At 46.3% G+C, this 25,452-nt stretch overlaps 1 protein-coding gene and 1 pseudogene across 1 annotated transcript in view; both read right to left on the reverse strand.

Moving 5' to 3' along the window:
- Nucleotides 1-25,452, reverse strand: part of MYO5B (myosin VB) — a 335,169-nt gene that overhangs the window by 307,575 nt on the left and 2,142 nt on the right.
- On the reverse strand, nucleotides 12,395-23,546 carry LOC138985337 (cofilin-1 pseudogene; annotated as a pseudogene).

Raw genomic sequence — 25,452 nt, forward strand, 5'->3', positions numbered from 1 at the left:
AACTCAGGATAACTGCTCTCCTGGAAATTCTATTTCATATGAGCAGCTTTGTGGTTTTTTTTTTTTTTTTTTAACTTTTAGCAGCCATCCACAGAGGGCAAGGCTATATTCTAGGCTCTCTAAGAGTTACCTTTACAGAGGTTACAGCCATAGGAACTCAGTGTTGAAAGGGGTCTTACAGGTAGGTCTTGGGAGGCAGCCCTGATCTTAAAAGAGAATCCATGGACCAGTTAATATTTACTTAATGTCAGAGACCATTGGCAAAAGAACAGACACTTTAATCCCCTCAAAGTAAGGACTATCTTAGGAAAGAATGGTCCTTAACTGAATACATCCTGTGGACAAGCCATGAAGCAGGACGACTCCCCACGAAAGGTCAGCCAGTCCCCACATGAAAACTTCTTGTAGTGGGAGTGCCAGGGGGCAGCTGTATGGACCATTCGAGTCTTCCGGAAGTTGTGTCTTAGACTGGGCTGGAATCTGTCTGACATGTTCACCCACTAGTCACAGCTGTGACTGGGGAGAGGAAATAACAGGTCATAAGGGCTGGCACAGAGAACATCCTCAGTAACATCCACTCTCCGTGCCCCCCAACTCCTGGTCCCACGCTGAGCTCCGGACTATTTGGAGTCAGTGTTCACAGCCAGTGGCCACCCCCAACCATCCACACCAACCCATCCTGAACGGGTTCTCTAGAAAAAGCCCTGAAACAGCTCAATCATCTCTCCCATGCTTTGGTCTCCTGCTTTCCTCGCCGCCCTGGCCTTTCTTCTTAAGATGCGTTTCAGTGTGTCTGGGTCCCTCTCAGAGCACAGACCTCACGGATGGGGGGCAAGCTCAGGCACTACAGCCACAGTTGCCCCCGTGTGGAGCTCCCAGTCTGACTAAGAAAAAAGATGAACTCATTAAACAACGAACACTCTCTCCCCTCTCTCCCCTGGAAAGCACAGACCTACACATTCAACTGAAAGACTAGACCACAGACAAGGAAGGGATTCAGAGGAAGGGGGGTGTTAATAAGACCTGGTTTGTTGTAGGAAGGGGGACCCCCCTTCAGGGTCTGAGAGTGGGTTCTTGGCTAACACTTGGAAATGAACTGTCTGAAGAGACACATGTACTGACAAAGCAAGAGATTTTATTGGGAAGGGGCACCTGGGAGGCGAGCAGGAGGGTAAGAGAACACAGGAGGACTGCTCTGCCACGTGGCTGTATGGTGATGGGATTAGTTTCCAGGTTGTCGTTTTAGCCACTCACTCTGATTCAGGGTCCTTCCTGGTGGCACACGCATTGCTCAGCCAAGATGGAAGCCAGCAAGAAGGATTCTGGGAAGTGGTAGGACACAGTGTCTCCTTTTGACCTTTGCTGAATTCTCCGTTGGTGGCTTGTTAGTTCCCTGTTCCTTACCAGGACCTCCTGTTGTAAAATAACTCACAAAAACGGTCACTCCAGTGCCTGGCCAGGGTGGGTGGTTTCCGTCAGTGTGCTTCCCCTGAAAGTCTCCAGGAGCACAAGAGTTGCTGCTCTTACATCCCACATTCTCTCACAAACTCAGGCTGCAGAACACACACAGCCCTCCCCCTGCCTGCCACGGGCCACGCCTCAGCGTCCCTCAGCCCCTAGAGCAGAGACAGCAGTGACCCCAGAAAGCGTCCGTGGAGACCATCAAGCTCTGCACGGAGTCCCCACCGTGGGGCGGCCAGGACACAAAGTGCCAGGGACCTGAACGCTGGGAGACAGCGCTCCGGGCACAGGAGGCCCTCCCAGCTGCCAAACCAAAGCAGAGGTGAAAGCGTCTAAGGGAAAAACAGGACATGAGGGGTTTGGGGGTTGTTTTCAAGAATTAAAAGGTGCTCACTTGAGGAAGCTGGGAGACAGGAAACGAGTTAAGGACAGGGCCACGAGATTTTTGCTAAACTGGTTTGGCATCTTTTGTTTTTTTTTTTTTGCTTATGAAAATGACCACTTGCCAGGTAGCCTGTGTGCCAGGCAGATGGCCACCTTTCCAGCTGTCATATTTCCCGAGAGGTGACCCTGGCAAGGAGGCTTCACGCCTTCTCGTTTTCCTGGGTTTCATCATGTAGGAAAGGCCCCTTTCTGAACCTGTCTGCCTGAACCAAACTCTCTCGAATCAGGTTCTCGTCTCTCTGCACCTAACATTCTTCAACAGCAACTGCATGAGGAAAACCCCCTTCAGAACCTCCCCTCACCGCCCCACCCCAGCAAGTCCCTGCCAAACGCTAGCATACTGCTGAATGTCATCAACACCCAAAGTAGGGATCCCTGTGCCCAGTTTTTGATGCTGGCAGTTAAGGATAGCAGAAGAAAGTCTACTATGTTGTTGAACAATCTGGGAAGCCCATGTGATCTCCTCATGAGCCCAGCCTTTCCTTAAAGGACACCTTGCCTTTAAAGAACAAATTCAGTATACGACTGCCAGCACTGCTCAGCCACAGCCTCAAGGAACCCATGAGAGAAGGCAAACCCCAGATCATCAGAAAATCTGTGGCATATCCCAGAAGCCGTCAACCACATCACATCAACCCCGGAGGTACAGCTCCTTCATGGGCCGATGCAGAAAGACATCCGATCAGACTATGGAGGGTCCAGGAACTCCTAGGTCGCACACTCCACCACCCTTCCTGAGGCAGCACCATTTGCAACCCAGAGGTCAGCAGAGCACCACCCAAGTGACTGCAAAATGCGTCTTCCGGGTCTGTAGCATCTCACGCTGACCCCGCTCCATCCATTCTAGCTTCTCCAGGGCAGCTTCTCCCTCTCACGTTCCCAGGGACTAACAGCAACATCCCCAGGCAAAGCAAAGGGCCCTGGGCAGAGATCCCTATTCATATTTCAACAATTCTTTCCATCAGCGTTCACGCAACTGCAACTGATAACAAAAATGACATCATGGAACGCAGTGCCCCCTGCAGATCTTTCCGAAATGGATTGTTGCCGAGGTTGTCTGAGACACCAGTTGATCCAAGCCTTCACGGAGGGAGGCCTCCAATGAATGAGAAGCCCAGCGGAGGCTGCTCAGATTTACTCCTTTCCTCCCCATCCCATCTGGTTACCCTCCTACAGAGGAAAAGAAATGCATGAGGACAAGCCCACCCCGATGGAACACTGGAGTGAGGCACGCAGTTGGCCCCTGCTCACTCAGAGAGATGTCTTTCCAGCACAATGTCTTTCCCTCCACTCTCCCAGGAGATGCACAAACAGGGGCCGTGTGCCTGTTCTGGGTTTTCCCTCCCAGGCAGGGTTCCAGCGTGCACACCTCATTTGCAAGGTCACTCTACTTTCTCAACCTATCAGGTTCAGGGAGGAGGGGAACCCCTGGCAGCGGCTCCAGACACCTCTCCTGGGGCACACAATCCTGGTCCGCCTTCCTATCTTGTTTCGTTATCTTTGGGCCCAGAGCAGCCCGGGAGCCTGATACTGTGGGAAACGCTCCGCTCGGCTTTCTGATAGAACTCTAAGCACCTTTCCCAACAAAAAAACAGGGTCCCTGGTCTGAGCAGCTCCTTCTGAAAAGGCACTTCATTCAGCAAAGACCAGGCTCCGCTCACAAACCAGGACTGTTCAAGCTGCCACGGGGCCAGCCTCGACTCCAGGTGGATACTCTGCTTACATCAGCAACAGGAAGAGAGAGGAGGCGTGAGCTTCGTGCAAACTCAGATGAGCTCTGAGATCCCAAAACACAGGTGAGATGGCCTCTAATCTCCCTTCCATAACCAAACTCTGCACAACTTCATACGTTAGCCATGTGGGCAGGAACAGAATCCTACTAGTGTTTTTATTTTTCTTCTAGAATCCTACTGTTTTGAACACAAACAGCAAAGTAGTTCACACCTTTGCAGGTGTAACATACCAGGCAAAGAAAAATTCATGGGAACCATGTGTCTCTCTTCTGCCTGAAACCACAAGATGGTTTGTAGTGATGGATTTAGGTTTTAGATGAAGAAGACAAGAGATGTTCGTGCAGGACTCAGACCACAGAAGCTGGCCATCGGGGCTTCACCACTCCTAACCAGGATAACTTTTGCATTATTACTTGTATTCTAGTGATCTTTAGGAGTACTTAGGTCTCACCCCTCACCCTCTATTTCAGGCCTCAAATGTGCCTCCTAAAATCTGCACTTATTATGGGTGGTAAACTCTTTAAGCGGTGACACCCTGGCCTGCCCAATGACATTACTGGCATGGATGCCAACACATCCCACCTGCCACTGGTGAGTCCCCAGAGGAAGACAGGTAGCTTAACTGACAACTGAGCACACCCTGCCGCATTTAACAGGACTTTCATTTAAGGAAAAGGTCCCCTCCATAAGATATCTATGTACCTTACACACATGGTCTGTGATCCAATTTTTCCTGTGGCATTAGATCTGTTTAATAACATTAATATGGTTTTCATATTGCGATGATTTTTTTAAAATTTAGTTTCTATCAAGAGAAAAGTGTTAGTTGCTCAGTCATGTCCAACTCTTTGCTTCCCCATGGAGCTCACCAGGCTCCTTTGTCCATGGAATACTTCAGGCAAGAATACCGGAGTGGGTAGCCATGCCTTTCTCTGAGGGATTTTCCCAACCCAAGGATCAAACCCAGGCCCCCTGCACTGCAAGCAGCTTCTTTACTATCTAAGCCACCAGGGAAGCCCTCTATCAAGAGGGACAGGTACAAAATGTGCCTTCTTGTTGGAGCCAAGGCCAAGTTAAGAAACGTTAAGACCAGGAGTCAACTCAGTGCTGATGTATCATGAGCTGCATTTTGCTTTGTCCCCCACCCCACTTCCATCAGGAGAGGGTACAGTGCATCGGTTACCTGGCAGGGCTCTGGAGGGTCTCTGGTGTGCTGGGCATGATCCCCAACTTGCAGGGAGATCCCAGAGGGGATAGCGGCAAGTTTGCAGACCTGGGAGGCTAACTGGTAACCAACACAGGAGACACACATCTACCGGATGCCACTGATTAACATTTAAAATCAGTGGGAAATCAGAGCTAGCCAGATGCTCCTTCTCCCAGCGATCTGCCCACTCAGAGTAAGGAAACGGCTGATGGAAGATGGTAAACGGGTCCCTCAGGCTGGTTGATGGCCCTCCTGCACTCCAAGGTTTGGATGGTTCATCAACATACATTTTCTCCCAAAGTGATGGTTAAACTCTCACCACAACTTATCACTGTCCTCCTGTTATCAGTCACCAGAGCAGTCATTACCTTTTGCCAGGTATCAGGTAGCATGCCATTCATATCTTCCCGGAATCTGGGCACAGGACTTCCTGGCCACACATTTTTTGAGTGATCCCCCATGTGGGTCTACCTGATTGATGGGTAATGTTGGTCACAGAAACTCAAATTATTTTTTGAAATGGTCATGCTTAGTTTTTCAGTTAAGCCACAGAAAAGACAGATATGATCAAACTTGTAATTTTTGTTTAACCTGATGCTTAAACAGAAGTTAACTTGGTACTTTTTCTCTAATCTATTAGAACTTTAAGAATTACAAGCTCATTGCAAATAGGTAAAATTTGAACTGCTTTGTTCATAAAATATGAAATAAAATTTCCCTCCATACCTCCCCTTCTCACTTCTACCAAGAGAAACCACTTATTAGTTCAGAGTTTTGAGTGTGTAAGATTCCTCATTGGGAGATAAGGTTGATTTACACGTCTCAGGAAAAGAGCAGTGATGAGGACTCAATGCTGGCTCTGGAGAGGTGAAAGGGGACACTGGAGCTTCCCCCAGCGATGACCTACACATCTCCATCTTTAGAAAAACCAAGTACAAGTGCATAACATTTCACTGTACAAAGATCACAGTCTCCAATAGCAATTTCTGTTTAATTTGGAAAGAGCTGCCAATCCTGACACATATACTAAGTCAGTGGTTTCCATCTTTTGTTGTTGTTCAGTCACTAAGTCGAGTCTGACTCTCAGTGACCCAACAGACTACAGCACACCAGGCTTCCCTGTCCTTCACTGTCTCCTGGAGTTTGCTCAAATTCATGTCCACCGAATCAGTGATCCTATCTATCTATCTCACCCTGTGCCACCCACTTCTCTTTTTGCCTTCAATTTTTCCTAGCATCAGGGTCTTTTCCAATGAATCAGCTCTTCGCATCAAGCGGCCAAAGTATCTATCTTTTAAGTGAATATAAAAGATGCCAAGAAAGTCTTAAAGGAAGAACTCCCTGGAAAAGATATTAAAGACCTACACAAGTTAACTAAATCCCCTAAGCACATTTTCAGTGATCGCTACCCTAGCAAGCAAGCCCCAACGGGAATGTCTGAACAGAGACTGAAGAATTTACCATTTCCTGGGGAAAATTCTTTCTGGGTATTGCACAAGCTTCCCTCTCCTTTTGTCTCCCTGTAAAATGACCACTTCCACAGACCTCCTGCAAAGTGCTGGTATCACACGTCTCCACGGACTGAGGATGGTTTACAGGTATGACCCTTTCTAATACTGACCTCTGAAATCAGAAGGCTTAAGCTACTGAAGCAGTGGGTGTAAGGTCCCTTGACACATTTCATTCATCCGCCTTCACTTCCACATTCTGCTCCATAACATTCAATCACCCACTAGATCTAGAGGTTATTTGTCAACTGTCCAACTTCTAGAGACTCGATTTATAGCAGATGAGAAATAAGTCATTGGAGGCAAATAGCCATACGAATCAGAATTGGATTACCCTGTGAAAGGTCATGGAAACACTTTCCTCCTCGTTGTCCTGACCCAAATCCTACCGACTCTTTAAGATCTAGTCTGAGATCCCATGCCCTCCAAGAAGCCCTTGTTTCTCCTGCTTCCCCAGCTGAGACAGGCGATGACCCACAGTCAAGAGATTATCTCCTACGCCTAGGGCTCCTTTCGGTTTTTTAAAGCAATATGTATAACTTGAACATTCAGGTCTCCAAAACAAATAAAGCCAAGCCCATCTGCCATCTGCCCCCATCTGTGAGGCAAAAACACTTTATCATTTGTAAAAACCTATGTGTAAAGGCCACTGCTGCCCTGAGGGCTTACAGTCTAGGTTAAACCAACAATTCAGAAATAAACCATTAGAGAAAAGTGGTAAAACTGCACATAAAGCAAGGTTCTATGGTATTTATATTGCATTTATATGAAGGACCACATGGGGCCTTGGCTGGCTTTTTTTGTTCACTCTGAATTATTCAGCGCTGCATTGATAAATTGCTCATTAGAGTGCTAACCCCTAAGGCACCAGCCCAGCTAAGAACAACCCTCTTGGTTTCAGGGCTATCTCTCAAGGCATCACCTCTTCATCGCCTCCCTCCCCTCCAACTGCCAAAGCACATGAAAGGCCTTCATCCTTATAAGCCAAACTTGCTCAACAGCTAAGGAAGTAAAGTGGAAAATCTGATGACAAGGTGATTTATCGAGGTGCTTTTAGAGGGCTATATTTCCAGAAGACTCAGGAAAGGAAAGACACTTCTGACACCAGGGATTTTAGAATACAGTCTGTCCCTTCCACGAACATCCCTACATCTCCTGTGTCTCTCACCCCATCAGGGATCCCCTCACCAACTCCCCTTCCCCTGCAGTCTCTGCCATAACCTGGGGCTTCCCCAATCCCTACCCACCAGCTACACCAGCATCAGCCTGGACACTAGGTAAAAACTAAGGGAATACAAGTAAAGTACAGACTTCTCATGTTTTTCAGTTCAGTTCAGTTCAGCTCAGTCGTGTCCAACTTTGCGACCCCATGAATTGCAGCACGCCAGGCCTCCCTGTCCATCACCAACTCCCGGAGTTCACTCAGACTCACATCCATCAAGTCAGTGATGCCATCCAGCCATCTCATCCTCTGTCGTCCCCTTCTTCTGCCCCCAATCCCTCCCAGCATCAGAGTCTTTTCCGATGAGTCAACTCTTCGCATGAGGTGGCCAAAGTACTGGAGTTTCAGCTTTAGCATCATTCCTTCCAAAGAAATCCCAGGGCTGATCTCCTCTGGTTTATTAGTTGTTACACGGAGAAGGCAATGGCAACCCACTCCAGTGTTCTTGCCTAGAGAATCCCAGGGACAGGGGAGCCTGGTAGGCTGACGTCTATGGGGTCGCACAGAGTCGGACACGACTGAAGCCACTTAGCAGCAGCAGCATTAGTTGTAACAAATGTGGCATAACAACATGAGATGTTAAGAGAGGAAACCAGGTATAGGGTATAAGGGAACCCTAACATCACAACTTTTCTGTAAATCTAAAATGGTTCTAAAATAAAAGTTTATTTTAAAAATAATCTGAAATATTGATGAGGATATAGAGAAACTGATTCATTGGGAAAATCAGGCAGTTTCTTAAAAAACTAGACATGCACAACCATACAACCCAGAAAGTGCATTTCTGGGCATTTCTCAGAAATGAAAACTGACCTTCACACAAAGAAACCTACAGCCCCATGTTTATAGCAGCTTTACTGTAATAGCTGTTAACCAGAAATAACCCAGATATCCTTCCATGGGTGAATAGTTAGACTATGGTACATTCACAGCGTGAAATAATAACTCAGCAATAAAAGGAAGGAATTATCAATATACTCAGCATAAATAAATCCCCAAAGAATTATGTTGAGGGAAAAAGCCAACTCCAACAGTTTATAAACTGTAGCATTCCACACATAATATTCTGAGAGAGTTATAAATGGAGAACCAATTAGTGGTTGTCAGAAGTTAAAGGCTGGGGGGCAGGTGGAGATGGGTGTGGTTATAAAAATAAGAGGGATCCTTGTTGGGATGGAAGTGTCCTGCATCTTGACTGTATCAATGACAAAAGCCTGCTTGTGATGTTGTACTATAGTTTGGCAAGATATTTCCATTGGGGGAAATTGATTAAAGGGTACATGGGATCACCCAGGGCTCCGCCAGTGGCTCAGTGGTAAAGAACCCATCTGCCAATGCAGGAGCCACAGGAGATGCAGGTTCAATCCCTGGGTGGGGAAGATCCCCTGGAGGAGGGCATGGCAACCCACTCCAGTATTTTTACCTGGAGAACCACATGGACAGAGGAGCTTGGTTGGCTACAGTTCATGGGGTCGCAAAGAGTCAGACACGACCGAAGCGATTGAGCGTGCATGCACAGGATCGTCCTGTATTATTTGTTACAATTGCATGTGAATCTACATCTCAGTGCCACAAACCCAAATTCTAACCACTGTTTACCACACTGACTGACTGAAAAACTGCCGTTTCTTAAGGCATCCTGTAACTTCACAGGAAAAAACACACAGACGCATAAACATAGCTCATCAGAAAAGTGTGACCACTGACCCCCTGCCTCCCACAACCCGGCAAATCACAAGAAACGTGAGGCAAGGTTTTAAACTCCAGCATCGAGCCAAGAGTTGACTTACTGAGTGAGATAAAGTGGAACTCAGTTATAGCCTGACTAATTATCTGGCGGGCACTTGGCTGCATCGTCTTAAATACAGGCTACCGTGCCAGGGCCGCTGGTGTTACTTACAGCCCTGGGCACATTATTCTTTGGCCGGCATTCAGGCAGTTTCAGATTTCTGCCATGGTTCACATTGCGACTTGAGCACAGTTCAGGCCGATACCTGTAGCATCTGCCCCACACAGCAAGCACTCTCTACCTGCTGAGTCTTGTGTAACCCCAGGAGCCCGCTGAGTGGCGCTTCATTTCACACTGCCAGTCAGATTTCAGGGATGTTAACACGGTGGGCAGTCCCTAGAGCCTTTAGTAAAAATGGATTACAGGAGGTTAAGGGATGTGAAGCGAGGGAGGAAGGAGGAAGAGGAAGCAACCAGAGAAAAAGGAGAGGATGTGGAATACTTTTGGCAGAGAAGACAGACAAAAAAAAAAAACAACTGATTTATTATTGGACTATTGTAATAGTAGACTTCCCTGGTGGCTCAGACTGTAAAAGCGTCTGCCTACAATGCGGGAGACCCAGGTTGGATCCCTGAGTCGGGAAGATCCCCTGGAGAAGGAAATGGTAACCCACTCCAGTATTCTTGCCTGGAAAATCCCATGGACGGAGGACTCTGGTAGGCTGCAGTCCACGGGGTTACAAAGAGCCAGACTTGACTAAGTGACTTCACTTTCACTTATTGTAATAGTGGTTGTTAAATCCCATATCCCAGCATTGTTTTTAGGGTCTAAGAACAGGTTATACATGGAAACCACCACCAGAATCCAAGACAGGGATTGATGATAGTAAAAAAAAAAAAAAAAAACGGATTAGAGGATTTCGCTGGTGGTCCAGTGGTTAGGAATCCACCTGCCAATGCAGGAGACACGGGTTGGATCCCTGGTCCAGGAAAATCCGACATGCCGTGGGGCGACTAAGCTCACGCGCCACAACTATTGAGCCCGTGCTCCACAACCAGAGGAGCCACGGCGATGAGAAGTCTGTGCACCGCTACAGAGGGTAGCCCCAGCTCGCCACAGCTAGGGAAGCCCGCTGCAGACACCTGCCAAGTGCCAGAAGGACGAAAGCCAGACACAGTCCTGTTAGTGGTGTCCAGGCGGAATGCTCCTCCCCATGCAATCGGGGAGTCCCACAGTTGTAAGAGGTCTGGAGCACCAGGGCTGAAGATCTGAGGTGACAGGGGGTCCACAAAGCCAGGACTGTAAGCCTCCTTCTGTTCTTTCCCTCCCAACACCTGAGAGAGGAAAAGCACATGCATAGCCCTGGAGCTTCTCCACCAATGCTGGGGCTTCTCTAGGCAAGAGGACCCTACCCAAGGCTGGCCGCCCGCATACAGGGGCTGGAGGCAGTGAGTCAGCACCCACAGCAGCCCTCCCAGCCCTTCGGCCTCTCACCCCAGACTGCCCTTGGGACTGAGGCTTTCCAAGGATAAGACCTTCTCCTAGCAACGGGATTAGCACCAACTAATACAGTTCACATGGTCTCATTTTAGCCCACGAACAAGCCTCTGTTGATATGATAGCTTCTTACCCCTGTTTTACAGATAAATGAGATCTAGAGATGAAGTAACTGTCTACGGTCACATAAGGGGATTCGCTGGTACCTCAGACGGTAGAGCATCTGCCTGCAATGCGGGAGACCCGGTCACATAAGGGCCTCCCTGGTGGCTCAGTAGTAAAGAATCCGCCTGACAATGCAGGAGCCATGGGTTCAATCCCTGGGTTGGGAAAGTCCCCTGGAGAAGGAAATGGCAACCTACTCCAGTAATCCCATGGACAGAGGAGCCTGGAGGGAGGGCCTCAGGCTCCTCTGTCGTAAAAAGAGCCAGACTTAGCAACAACACAACAACGAAAGCTCACACAGCCGGTAAACATGGGGAGAGCGTGACACAGGACACCAGTACTCAAAACCCAGACTGAGTCAGGCTGAAGCTTATGCTCTTGACCACGACATTTTCCCTACCCTTTTTTCTCCAGAGCTTTTTTTTTTTTTTTAAATCATGGCATAATACACATAATATTTGAAGAAGGAAATGGCAACCGACTTCAGTATTCTTGCCTGGAGAATCCCATGGACAGAGGAGCCTGGTGGGCTACATACAGTCCATGGGGTCACAAAGAGTTGGACACAATGGAGCAAGTAAGCACACATAATATAAAGTTGACCATCCTAGCCATTTTGAAATGTACAGTTCAGTAGCATTGAGCACATCCACATTGTTGGGTAACCATCACTACCACGCATCTCCAGAACTTCTCATCTAGCAGAGCTGACATTCTACATCCACTGAACAACTCTCTCCTCTCCCTTCCCTCCCACAACCACCTTTCTGCTTTGTCTTTATGAAGTTGACTCCTGTAGATCCTTCTTAAGTAGAATTATACAAGATCTGTCATTTTATAACTGGCTGATTTCACGCAGCGTGAGCCTCCGAGGTTCATCCGTGTTTACGAGCGTGTGTCAGAATGTCCTTTGTGTTTTGTCTGTTTTTAACTGAAAGTTCCTTCCTAGTCCTACTTTCATGAGTGGCCATGACCCAGGGGAAAAAGGCAAAGGGAACCAGGGGCCACGGGGAGCGGGCATCTCTACAACACAGCATTTATATACAGAACTAAACACACAAGCCCAGAGTCACTGCTGTTAGAAGTTGGCAGCACAGGAAAAGGGAGGAACAGGTAAGAATTAGCGGGGGTTAAAAAATACACCCACCTGCCCCCACATACTCCTGTTTGAGCTTAAGCTACTTCAACACAAGAAGAAATCAGAAGATCAAAACAGTCTGAGGAGGGGGGCAGAACCTTCAGGGATGGAGGGAGGAGGATGGTCCTGGAGGTACGGGGTGTTGCTTGGCAATTGGAGTGAAGGGATTGCCCTCCCCTTGCTGGGATCCCTGCCCCGCACACCCCAAGTCTGGCAGGAAGTGGGCAGCCTGCAACCCTGTGGGCAGGTCTGGGGTTGTCAGATGCTCCAGGCAGGGGCCTGGTGGGGGCTCAGGAAGATTTGCCCTCCAAAGAGATAAGGACACTTCCCCCCAGCTTCTCTGCCAGGGTGCAGTGGTCCTTGACCTCCTCGGAGCAGTTTGCTTGTAGTCATACTTGATCCCCATCAGTTTCTCTGCAACAGTGTCCTTGGAACTGGCACAGATCGCTCTGCTCTTCAGGGGTGCAGACTCAGGGTTCCCAGGCCCCCTTCTTGCTCTCCCTGGTCTCACGGGTAGCATTACATCCTTGTATGGCAGCCCCGTGACAAGAGTGGCGTGGCATCGTCCGAGGTCTTCACCCACCAGCAACTCCCACCCTCCTCCAGCATGAGGTTCGTGTCTTCACTCAAGCAGAAGAGCACCTTCTTCTTGTGCTGCTTCACATCCTCTGGTGAAGACGACTTACACACTTTCACGTCGCTGAACACTGTGATGACGCCACAGGCAGCCTCGTTGGTGACCACGTTTCTAGAAGTGAAGGGGAAATAGCGAAGAGAGCCAGGAAAGACAGGAGCCGCTGCTGCCGCCGCTGGGATCAGACTGAACCAATGCCCTTCCTTTCTAAGGCCGAATAATATTCCGTTGCATAGATGTGTCCTGTTTTGTTTATCCACCCATCGACGATGAACACCACCTTTCGGCAACTGCAAATAAGACTGCTCTGCCTTCCTTTCTCATCCTGCCTGATGCATAGCAGCGGTGAGAAGCTACCTTCTCACCAAGGATGGATGGAGCATCCTTCCATCTACTTTCAAAAGGGCCTTTTAGGAAATTAGGTAGAATGGGCTTTTCACTTCATTTTTTAAATCAATAGGTATTTATTAATGCTATTATACTTCTCGTAATATTGAGGCAATCATGTAACCAAGTTAGGCAATTATACACCTAAGCTAATTATATTAGAAACCATATATATTTAAATGGGACTACAAATTAGTGTCACTAAAATTTTGGTGAGCCTTTTTAACCAAACAAACCAGAACTGCTACATTCAAGTGAGAATTTTTCTGACAAGGGGAGGCTCTATGCAGATTCACCACCGAAAACATCTGAAGCCTGACTACTCTTGAGGACAATGGCTAGTAAGAGGCCGCACAAAACTGTCATCTGTACCTGCAAGTCACAATTTGTCTATAACAGAAATGTAAGCCAGTGATTTCCTGCCTTACTCAAACAGCTTCATTCTTTCAATAACCCTTGGAAGTTTCCAGCAAACAAAGCATACCTTCCAGGCAAAGGTTCTGCCTTCCATACAAAGGAAAAAGAATGTCATCAGATTTGAAGCCAATTTCAGAACTACTGATGAGCTCCAGTATCCTTGTATCTCTGCCAAAGGGAATATACTGAAGGAAAAACCATTCATTCAGATAGTATCTGATGTGTTAGTCATAAAAACCACATTTTAAGGGTATTCTTTTCATTTTGGTGCACACAGCTTGTTACATAGTTACACACATGTACACACAGTAAAATGACCATTAAAAAAGCAAGCAGCAAAGAAACACTAGTTAGTAACTAACTAGAAACGCTAGTTAGTAACTAACTAGAAACGCTAGTTAGTTACTAACTAGAAACGCTAGTTAGTAAAAACTAGCCACATTAGTTTGTGGCTAAGGAGACATTCATTTTCCTTCTTATTGTTGTTCGATGGCTAAGTCATGTTCGATCCTTTGCAACCCCACGGACTGCAGCACACCCGGCTTCCCCAGGTGTCATTTTCCTTATTTCACAAATAAACATCAGCTTTTATTAGCAAGTGCAGGCAAATTAAGAATGTGATTAAATCTGATGAGACAAGATAAAGCAGTTTATCTCCTTTTAATGCAAGAACACCTCCTTACTACTTATTCATACACCAAATGAACTACTGGACAAGAAGAGCTCAAGGCCAAAGACTACTTTGCAGGACTGGGCTGTGACACACACCACTGCAGGCAGGAGGTGCTCCACGCAGGTGCTGGCCGAGGGATGCACGTAAGATGGTCTGAATCTTCAGCTTAAAACTGAGTATCATCATTGTTCCTGTGGAGAGAAGCTGACTGAAACAAACTTGATCTGATTTTTCTTCCCTGATTCACTGTTGCCTGTTTTGAAAGCCACCTGCTTTTTTTTTTGATCTTGAATAAAGGATAGAGATTCATTTTCACCCCGACCCAATCATGCAAATATCCATGAGTCTTGATGAGATTGTTAATAAAAACTTGAGTTAAGTGAAAAAAAATAAGATTATACTTATTTTTTTAATTGGACAATAATTGCTTTACAATGTTGTGCTGGCTTCTGCCATACAACAATGTGCACCAGTCACAATTATACATATATGCCCTCCCTCTTCAGACCCTCCTCCCTCCAAGATTATACTTTTAAGGTAAGTGATAGCCTTCAGAAGGCAAAAGCAAAAAATGCACGTCATCAAAGTTGTGTAAAATTAGGGTATTCAAAACCAAGGTAGTTACAGTGATATGAGCTTTCATAGCCACAAATGTTGCTTTGCTGCTAACCCATGTTCAAAGCTTGTGTTAAGCCTTTGCACACAATGATTTAAAAAAAAAGAAAAACAACATTTAATTATCTCCTAACAGGGCTCCACATTCCATAGATTTCGGCAAGTGCCAGAGGAAACAGATGGGCTTTCCACCGGGTACTCTAAGCCAAAAGTCGTGCCAACATAACAGCAGATAGCATTATAGTGCAGGTGGTTCTCTGGTGAAGAGACCTTTCCTCGAAGAGCCACGGCCTGGGAACAGTGAGGGAGGACAGGTGGTCTTTAAACCAGCTCAAGGGCATTTACTGAGTGCCTACAGTATGCCAAACCCTATCCTGGGGAATGTGAAAGATGTGAGCAGAAGATTCAACCTACATCTTCAATGAGAGCAATTGTGAAAACACACAAACCCAACCATCCATTGCACACACGTAAGAAAACACAGTGAAACACATTCTAAAATCACCTACAATCTCAAAGCTGTTTTAAATTTGGCTTTATAACTCATCCTATTTTCTGTCAAATCACCTTTTTTTTTTTATAAGTAACTGATGAAGCACAGTAACAAAACGAATACCCATGAACTAGTCAGGAAATCGAGCGGCCCGCTAACAATGCTGTTCCCACTCCTGCTCCCCCAGCATCCCCACCCTCCCTGGATAACTACTATTCCAGCTGCCCTTTCCCTATTCAAGTTGCCTTTTCCCTCATTCCCACTCATTTTGTCACATGTATATCCTTCACCAACACTGTGCATTTTGCTGATTTCAGAAATTCATAAAAATGGTATCGATTCTGCATGAAATTCCTCTCTGAAGCCCCTAAGCTGTGCGTGCATGCTCAGTCACGTCCAATTCTTTGTGACCCCATGGACTGCAGCCCACCTAAGCTGAGTATCACATCAAGTCAGGTAACACATTCTGAGCACGCTTCATAACACTGGTGGGACTGCACTGGGGTCTGGATGGACAGCTGGCAAAAGGAAGTTAAACCAGAGTCTAAACTGAATGTCTGGGGCACACAAAAGTAGTTGAATACAGTACCATTTACCGGCTCAAACATCTTTCCTTTCATCCTTCCCTGCAAACCCACAGCGTCCAGGTTACTATACAGTGGGCCTGACATCCTGTTGCCCAGTACCTTTTGTCTTGTGGAGGCTCTTAAGCCAGGGGACCTGAGCTACTCAGGGCTGACGAGATTCAAAGCCAGGTCTTAGAATTCCAGGCAAAAGGCATCTGGGCGTTCTTGTTCCTTTCAGGATCTCATGCCACTACGTGTTAAGCTTTATAAAGGCAACAGCTGTACAGGAAAATCATTAAGTATCAGCCATGATAGACCTCATTAGTCCTCTCCTAACTTCAGCCAAGGAGAGAAAAGCCTGCAGGGGCCACGTCACTATTAGAATCACTCAAAGGAGGGTAACCGTTTACCGGCCCTGGAATAAATTTTAAGACGAGCGTTATGGGCCATTAACTTGGAGCTCAGATGTATAAGCTTAATCATTCCCACAGCAAATTAGCAAGATCTACCAGCGCTCATCTACACCGGGACCCACACAACTGGAGGAACGCGTTGCATCAAATCTAAAAGCACCATGGAGCTCCCAAAGAGCTTAAGTCCCTGATAAGCACCTGAAGTTATAATAGGAATCTTGGGTCCTGGATGCTGGAGGAAGGGCCTTGTCTCTGATGGCCAAGCTGACATCCTGAGTGAGGGGGAGTTCATTTTCCAAACACCCGTTCAGACAACAGGCAGTGATCAGGGCACATCCATAAATGAAAACCTTCAACTAAGTCGGGAGGTGGGAGAGAGCCTCTAGGAGTCTCAGATCTGCTTCTCTGGTCTTAGCCCAGAAAGGGAACGAAACGCTGACATCAAGTATGACAGGAAGGAAGATGTTCAGAAGGCAGATGGAGCCAGGAGGGAAAGCGCCTAGAAAGCGGACAAATGTCCTGGAATGAAAGGAGGGTTAGATTTAAAATTGAATACCACGTGTGAAACAGATATCTATTGGGAAGCTGCTGTGTAACGCAGGGAACTCAGCTTGGTGCTCTCTGATGACCTGGAAGGGTGGGATGGGTAGGGGGTGTATACTTACGGCTGATTCATGTTGTTGTGTGATAGAAACCAACACAGCATTGTAAAGCAACTGTCCTCCAATTAAAAATAAATTTTTTAAAAAATCAAAATAAGTTACACTAATTGAGTTTCATTTACACCTTCTGCTTGTTACATTTAGCCCTTTTTGAAGATGTGACCCCCCCGCCCCTTTGGGGCCTGTATGGCCTGCTGCTGCTGCTGCTGCTGCTAAGTCACTTCAGTCGTGTCCGACTCTGTGCAACCCCATAGACAGCAGCCCACCAGGCTCCCCTGTCCCTGGGATCCTCCAGGCAAGAATACTGGAGTGGGTTGCCATTTCCTTCTCCAATGTATGAAAGTGAAAAGTGAAAGGGAAGTCGCTTAGTCGTGTCTGACTCCTAGTGACCCCATGGACTGCAGCCCACGAAGCTCCTCCATCCATGGGATTTTCCAGGCAAGAGTACTGGAGTGGGTTGTCATTGCCTTCTCTTCTGTATGGCCTAAGGAGAGCCAAAAACCAGAGTTTTTCCTTCGAGAAGCACAGTTTTAAGCAGCACCAGGATGCCCACGGGGCTGAGAGTGGTGGCGGGAAAAGGACTCGAGCAGCAGGTTTCCTGAGGAGAGAACTATGGTTCAGACCACCTCCCTTGTTCTGTACTCAGAGACCCTCCTTTCTCTCTGCTGCTGGGGGCAGGGCGGTGCCAGTGGAAAGGACCCTTCATGTTAGGGCCTCATTTATGCACAAATGACGTTCCAGACCCACCTCAATGGAACAGAACCTCATGGAAGGCAGCAGAACAGAGTGGTCAGGCAGCTGGCGTCGGGGTGGGGGGTCCTAGCCTCCTACCCAGGAGGAGTGTAGCTTTGGGCAAGTGAGGCAGAGGTCCCTTGTTTGTAGATGAGGATGATGGAGGTGCCTACAGCATAATGTTATTGTTAAATGAGTTAACACACACCTCTTAGAAATGACCTGGCTCAAAAGCAGTTGATAAACATCAGGTAACATAACTTAGAGCTCAGAGATGTGTAAGCTCCTAAAAAGTAAAGGGAAAATTCATGCCAAAGTACCTTCTTCAAAACATATATTTGTAATATTTCATCCTGAACATTCTGGTTTCCATGACTTCCCACATCTAAAAATGTAATCATTTAATAAGCAAAAATACAGTTATAAACAATGTCTTAACAGGAAAATCAGAGAAAACCACAAATGAACACACCAAGCAGGTGGAAAGACGCTCAACCCTCCAATGAAAGTCAACTTTAAACACAATTAAAACGTTTAGTCTCAGTTTAGAAAGAGGAAGTCAGTGCCAGGGAGGCGTGAAGAAACAGACTGTTCTTTCCTAGAGACAACCGGCCTTATCAACGAAGACCTGGAAAAGTGCACGCCAGCAACTCCACCTTCAGGCTCCTATCCCAAAAATACTGAAAGGTTCCAAGAATGCTGTGCAACATTTTTCACAGTATCAAACGACTGGAACCAACTAAACATTCATCAACATGGGAATGGTGAAAACCATAAGAGCACAGCCAAGGAGCCCTGTTATGCAGCCACTAAAATGGCAAACTCACTTTCACATGCTACAGGTGAAAAGGCCATAGTAGATTAAGATTTAAGTAAAAAAACAGGATCATGCCATACATATAAGTCTATATTGACTGCATCTTGACTGCATCATGTGTAAGTCTAAAGCAGTACCGGCCCAACAGAAATGAGGCAAGCCACGTGTGGAAGTTTAGATTTTCCAGTAGCCGCATTATATCCAAAATATTATTTGAACACTTCATCAACATAAAGAAAGCCTAAGTGAGACATTTTACATTCATTTTTTGTGCTCAACCTTGGAGATCTGGTGTGTACCCCATCCCAGCTTAGGCCAGCCTCACCCCAGGTGCTCAACAGTCACGTGTTACTTACTGGATTTACCCTACTGGACACAGTGGGTCTGGCATACATGTGCAGTTAACAGGAGCTGTCTGGGAATGGGATTACAGAGCCCTTGCCTTTCCTGCATTATATGAATGGTTTCAATAATCATTTGTATTAAACAAAAAAATAAAAGAGCATGGTGAAAAATTGCTTTAATTTTCCTTGAGAGCTGTAACAGGAGACCAGACAGCACAGCTTAAATTTAAAGCTTCTTTCAAACTGTTCTTGCTCTTTCCCCAGGAGGCTGTGGGGATGGGAACCTTTATCCCCACGCCTTGGTTCTCTATTCCTCAGGTAGTTCCGTACTTGCAGCAATGCTTCCCTTTCTCTCTCTTCTTACAAACAACATCCCTGCCAGATGGGTTGAGAGAAGAAGCCAACATCTGTGCCATCACTGAAGAGGGAAACAAGCTGATGAACAGTTGCCAAGTGCAGACACTGTGCCAGACACTGTGCCAGGCAGGCACTTCACCTATGTCTGATCACATAAGCCTCCAATAATCTTATAATGCAGGTACCATGACAATTTTTCAGATTAAGAAATCAAAGCTCAGAAGGTTATCTGCCCCAACATGTCAGAGCTAAGAATGTATAACCACACTACCCATATGGTCCACGGCAAGATCGTGGCCACAGAGCCCGAGACTGCCCATCCCAAAGTCATGATCTTATCTCTATTAAAATCATGCTGTAAGACAACTGTATTTCTAAGAGGAAAGCAAATCCCAGGCATCTTTTATTTGCAAGAATGTCAAAACCTCACATTTCTCCTTTAAGCTTGTTCATACATCCTCAATGTAAATATTTCCCCTTAGACAAACCACTGTCATCCCAAACTCAATATCAAAATCAAGCATCATCCTTGCCTTCTTTATTTCTGTCCATCCTCATGGTAGAAACTTCAAGGTCATAAATGACTCTTCTTCCATTGCCTGTATAACCAGATGTTTGAGTTCTAACCTGAGTAATCCCTAAATGACTATAAACAAACAGTGATAAGCACACCAGGCACCCAGATCTTAGTTTCTAAATACCAGTCTTCAATAAAAGGGAACTGACAGACATCACCTTAAACAAGGGATCAAAGTGACACCACCTGCAATGAGACACTGATATCACAGATCTCCTGAGTTGGTCCATCTCCTGGGAGGAAGGCACGCTATTTCTGCTGTGTTCTTGCCCAAAATTTATAACTTCCATCTAAGCATGGGAAAGCATCAGACAAACTCAAACTGAGGTTCATTCTACAAAATAGCCGACCAATGCTCTCAAAGTGCCAAGGTCAAACGGAGAAACATAAATTGAGGTCTGACACCAAACACAGGAGACTAGGCAGTTGTGGTGCTAAACCCAACATGGAATCCTAGGTGGGCTCCTGCCAGGGAAGGCCGGTGGTGGGAAACCTACAGGCTTGTAGACAAGCCTGCAGGCAAGTTAACAGTATTGTACAAATGTTCACCTCCTGGTTTCAGTGATTACCATGTACTTACGAAGTGTTAACATCATGGGAATTTGGGAATAAATACACAGAAACTCTGCTATTTTTTATAACTTTTCTATAAAGCTAAGATTTTCATAAAGAGTTTTTAAAATACTACATGGACAGCAGGTGGATGACATGGACAAGTCATCCTTGTCCATGCTTACACTCACTCTACTGTCTCCTACTGACGGTGCTGTTCCCAGTCTCCACGTGTATCCAATACCTATTCATGCTTCCAAGCCCACCCGACCAACACCGCTGCAGAACATCTGTAGCTATGAGTACCTGCTCTCCTCTCATGGCACACGGGGCATGCTGGCTTGTTAACTTTGTGAATTTAGGTTTTATTATCCAATGATGATACAAAATGTGTGTAGACAAGAACATCAGGGTACACACACATAACTCCTCTCACTTTAAAATGGACTGCTTTTTAATGTGGTTCCTGGGAGCCTACTGAATTAAAAAACAGAGGTCATTCAAACCTATCCAGGTTTACCCTGATGATTCCATATGAGTAGTGACACTCTATCATTCAGAGAAGGTGGTGTGTAGACTTATATATTATAAACAGTTTAGTTTATCGCTGTCTTATCATAAAAAATGACAGTATCAAACACACACACATGCATGCCAGAACTTAGAATGTCTATTGAGTTCTACTCAGAGGAGCCCTGGCCCTCCAACAGCAAGAGAATGCCATCTTTCTGTTGAACAAAATAAGCACAGTAATAGACTCCAACCAGACCTGGAGCTGTCAGAAAGTCTAATGGGTGGCTATCCTGAAGTTAACGAAATGAAATATTGTAACACATCAACAAAAAGGAAATGGGGAGAAACTAGCAGCTGAAAAGCAAGCTCTATCACGAGGCCCAGATGGAGAGACCTGGTGTCAGCACCCAGTTATAAGGAAGTTCACACCCAGCAGGACGTCAGCATGTCAGAGGTGTCACAAGGGGCGGGGGCAATCTCCCAGATAACTTAGCCCTACTGGGTATGAGGCAGAACACATTACACCCAGCGGAGACTCCCAAAGTGTTTGGTACAGCCTCTGATGACACCACCCTAATGGCAGAAAGCGAAGAGGAACTCGAGAGCCTCTTGATGAGCATCAAAGAGAGTTAGAAAGCTAGCTTAAAACTCAACATTAAAAAACCAAAAATCATGGCATCTGGTCCCATCACTTCATGGTAAATACATGGCAGGGAAAAGGGAAACAGTAACAGACTTCATTTTCTTGGGCTCCAAAATCAATGAAGACGGTAACCACAGCCACAAAAAAAAAAGACGCTTGCTCCTTGGAAGAAAAGCTATGACGAACCTAGACAGTACATTAAAAAGCAGAGACATCACTTTGCCAACTAGGGTTCTAGTCAAAGCTATGGTTTTCCAGTGGTATGTATGGATGTGAGTGTTGGACCATAAAGAAGGCTAAGCACCAAAGAACTGATGTCTTTGAACTGTGGTGTTGGAGAAGACTCTTGAGAGTCCCTTGGATGGCAAGGAGATTGAACCAGTCAATCCTAAAGGAAATCAACCCTGAATATTCACTGGAAGGACTGATGTTGAAGCTGAAGCTCCAATACTTTGGCCACCTGATGCAAAGAGCCAATTCACTGGAAAAGACCCTGATGCTGGGAGGGCAGGAGAAGAAGGGGATGACAGAGGATGAGATGGTTAGATAGCATTACTGACTCAGTGAACATAAGTTGAGCAAATTCTAGGACATACCAGAGGACAAGGAAGCCTGATGTGCTACAGTCCATGGGGTCGCAAAGAGTCAGACACGACTGAGCAACTGAACAACAACTGCTCTCCAGGATCTCAGCCTAATCAGGGAGACATGGCGTGACACACAAACTATCAGAGCAAGCCTGCTCAGTGCACACCGGTTACAGGCAGGCAGAGAACATGCCCTGGTTATGAACTGGTTAACAATTTGCATGCAAACTTGGGAATTCCTTTTTTTTTTCCATGCCAAGTTTTAAGATTTTTTTTTTTTTTTTACTTCTTATTTTGTCCTGAGGTATAGCTGATTAACAATGTTGTGACAGTTTCAGGTGAACAGAAAAGGGACTCAGCCATTCATATACATTTATCCATTCTCTTCCAAACTCCCCTCCCATCCAGGCGGCCATGTAACACCGAGCAGAGTTCCCTGTGCTATACAGCAGGTCCTTGTTGGTTACCCATTTTAAACAGAGCAGTGTGTACATGTCCATCCCAAACTCCCTAACTATCCGTTACCCCCATCCTTCCCCCAGGCAGCCGTATGTTTGTTCTCTAATTCTGTGCGTCTCTTTCTGTTCTGTAAATAAACTTGGGAATTCTGATGGTCATCAGCAGAGCCAAGAAGGGCCCACTGGGTTTGCAGGCCCAGCTGGGCAAGAGGAAAAGAAACGGAGTGACAGCTAGGGATGCAAGGAAAGCAACAGGTGAGGCAGAGAATGAGGCCGGGAAGGAAGACGGGAGTGTGGGACACAGAGCCCTGAGCGGCCAAGAGCCCTGGAACTTCTCAGCACCCACCCGGCCAAGGCACCGCGGCGCTGGGTTCATCCAGGTTCCCCACGTTGGACCCTGGGATGAGGATCCCTGTCTAAGGGCTCGATCAGGCAAGGCTCTCAGGAAAGGGGAGTGGGGCCGTGAACTGGGGGAGGGAAGGAAGCCCCCCAGGGGTGTGATGGTCAGGAAAGTCCTGAGTGGAAGCACTTCTGCTCAGCCTGTGCAGGAGCTCTGGAAATAGCATGGGCCTCGCGGAGAGCCGCCCTGTTCCCAGAGCTGGAGAACTGGGAGCTACAGCTCTTAGACGCCTGTTGGTTAAAGGACTGTCCCCCGCAGGGGCAGGAGGGACATCACTTCTCAGGCTCCAGGAAGCTTTGACAGAGACCCAGGAGCTGAGTGCTGGAGGAAGCAAGCGCCAGGCAGAGTGCAGGGGGCGGTCCAGGGCAGACGAAGAGCATAACAGCAGCAGTTCATCAGGCCTTCATATCTCTACCAGTGGGCACCAGGAGAATAGGAGCCTCTTGCTGCCTTCCAGACCGATACCTGGAGAAGCCTGTGTCACCCGATGCACAGGTTAAGAGCCAGTTCGAGAACACCAGCCCAGAAGCACAACTTCTATTTTCCAAAGGACTGGCCCCAAAATAGCGCCCTTCATAAAGGCCCCCTGAGCCCAAAGCCATGGCTGACACACACAGGGCGTGTCCACTAGTAAAGTCACTTCCTAGCAGCATTCAAAAGTCCCCCGCTCAGACACCACCTATCAACAAGAAGCCAGGCAGGAAAGGGAGTATTTGAAGGTGCTGGTGTCAGCCTGGTGATTTCCCCAGCTGCTCAGTTGGTAAAGAATCCGCCTGCAATGCGGGAGACCTGGGTTTGACTCCTGGGTTGGGAAGGTCCTCTGGAGAAGGGAAAGGCTACCCACTCCAGTATTCTGGCCTAGAGAAGCCCACGGACTGTATAGTCCACGGGATAGAAAACAGTCAGACACAACTGAGTGACTTCACTCTCACTGCTGGCTAGCACCAAAGTAGCACACTGAAGACAACATGATTTGAGAGAGCAGTGTTTAAATTTTTCATCCAGAATAACCCTCGTATAGAGAAGGGTTGCATTAATCAGCCTGAAAAAGAGGTTATGTGTTTTATACTTTAAAAACCAGACTATTTTCTGCAACTACCATAATCAAATCATGTTTACTATGGTTAGGCATGTTTGGACATCTTCCTGGGACCTGGGCTAATTTGATTTATAAAAGACTGTCTTTTCCTGTGGGTTGGAAACAAAGTACTAACACTTGCCACATACGTGCCACTTGTGACGAGAGCCCATCATTAGCTCCACCTTTCTGTATGGGCGCTGGGGCTGACTCACTTTGACATAACCCTCGAAGCGTCAGACATGGACTCTCACTCTCTTTTCCCATTGAGGAAAACCTCAGTACAAAGAAAGCAATTTCTTAAAGGTGAGGTGTTGGGTCTTCTGAAAACAAGAGTGCCTTTGTCATGGGAAATGCCCTCCAGCGATAACTAAAATCATCTCTCCCCTCCCCACAAAAAATGCCACATATCATATAAGCCTCCAGTTGCAGAGAACGGATAGACAAGGAGAAGAGCAAGAAAACAGTAATGTGGAAGGAGGAGAAGAAAGTCTTTTCTTGGGTAACTGGGAATAGATCAATCTACCAGGTTCTTACCTGAAACTATTTACAGTACTTACAGGCTAGTTTATACACTTAAATAAGCATCTCACAGTCCAATAACAACATCTTATACCATGTCACTAAAGCAACAGGTATAATCAATAATGGCTCTAAAATTTCCATCCCACGCATAAATGCTGTTGGCATAATAGATCATTATTTCCATCATGCGTAATATATTAAAGTGTGTGCCTGGACCCAGTGTTCCTCACATTAGAAAAGCCCACTAGCAAGTTAAAAATAAAAAAGGGAACATTGGCTACTTTGATAAATACACTAAAATAAACGAATCATCTTCCCCAAGAAACAAAGTGAATCTAAGTCACAGACACGGTTTCTCTGTATAATTTATGATTTCATATGCACACTGAGACACCAGCCTAGCGAGTGGGATGGTCATGGTGAGGAAACAGCACAACTGCTCCTCATAGTAAAACATAAGCGTTTCAACTCTGCCAGAAAAAGTAACAGCTGCTCAAGATGCAATCTGGTTGGAAGCTACTGCGTGGGCCACAGAAAAATCTCAATTTGAGATTCATAAACCTAAAACATGATTAAGAACAAGAAACCCATTAACAGTGAGGTACAGTCCCCGGGCCTTAGGGAGAAATGCAAAGACTGCTTTTGGACTAAGAATGCCAAACCCTCATACCAACGAAGATACTTTTCTTCTTAAGCACCTTGAGAGCCCTCGCAAGACCTTTTCTTTAAGAACTGTTTTTGTCCTTTATTATCTATAAGTCAAGAGAGAGTACACTGGAATTTTAGCTCAGACTCTAACTCATCATTTCTAATAATTAACATGCAATATATTCATTTCTAACTAAAAATCAAATTGAGTGTTTCCCCTGAAAAGTATCTTTAAAAGCATCCCAATGTTCTTGTTT

The sequence above is a fragment of the Bos mutus genome, chromosome 24 (genome assembly GCF_027580195.1).
Source record: "Bos mutus isolate GX-2022 chromosome 24, NWIPB_WYAK_1.1, whole genome shotgun sequence".
Lineage (NCBI taxonomy): Eukaryota > Metazoa > Chordata > Mammalia > Artiodactyla > Bovidae > Bos > Bos mutus.